Source organism: Ovis aries, chromosome 2 (genome assembly GCF_016772045.2).
Source record: "Ovis aries strain OAR_USU_Benz2616 breed Rambouillet chromosome 2, ARS-UI_Ramb_v3.0, whole genome shotgun sequence".
Lineage (NCBI taxonomy): Eukaryota > Metazoa > Chordata > Mammalia > Artiodactyla > Bovidae > Ovis > Ovis aries.
In genome coordinates, this window is record NC_056055.1 from 12,227,781 (window position 1) to 12,228,625 (window position 845).

An 845-nucleotide genomic window follows, 5' to 3' on the forward strand; every position below is an offset into this window, starting at 1 on the left:
TATGGATGTGAGAGTTGGACTATAAAGAAACGTGAGTGCCGAAGAATTGATGCTTTTGAACTGTGGTGTTGGAGAAGACTCTTGAGAGTCTCTTGGACTGCATGGAGATCCAACCAGTCCATCCTAAAGGAGATCAGTCCTGAATATTCATTGGAAGGACTAATGCCGAAGCTGAAACTTCAATACTTTGGCCTCCTGATTTGAAGAACTGACTCATTTGAAAAGCCCCTGATGCTGGGAAAGATTGAAGGCTGGAGAAGGGGATGACAGAGGATGAGATGATTGGAGGAAATCACTGACTCAGTCGACATGAGTTTGAGTAAACTCCAGGAGTTAGTGATGGACGGGGAAGCCTAGTGTGCTGCAGTCCATGGGGTCACAAAGAGTTGGACACGACTGAGCGACTGAACTGAACTGTAGGGTTTCCTCCAGAGGAAGTAGAGTCAAGGTCTCCTTTGTTTGGGAAATCTCTCTTTAGAGACTGTCAGGAACTCCTACATGTGTCAAGCTTTGCATTAACCAGTTCACAGTGAAGCCAGGGAATTTTGAGTGGACTAGATGGCCAGTTCTAGGCACATCTGGTATTTCCTCTTCATATTGCAAACATGGGTTATATTGTAGATGTAAAGCAGTACTTTTTTTTTTTTTTTTTTTGTAAGTTAACTCTGTGGATGACCTCTGAGAACTTGGTGTGCCGGGGCATTCTTGTGGGAATTCTCTTCTCTTCAGAGGTGGCCATTATGATGCCGTGAAAAGAGCATGACTCTCCAGCTAGGTTGACCTGGGTTTGAATCTGTAATCCACCACTCATTTACTACCTATGTGTCTTTGTTTTGTTTTATTTT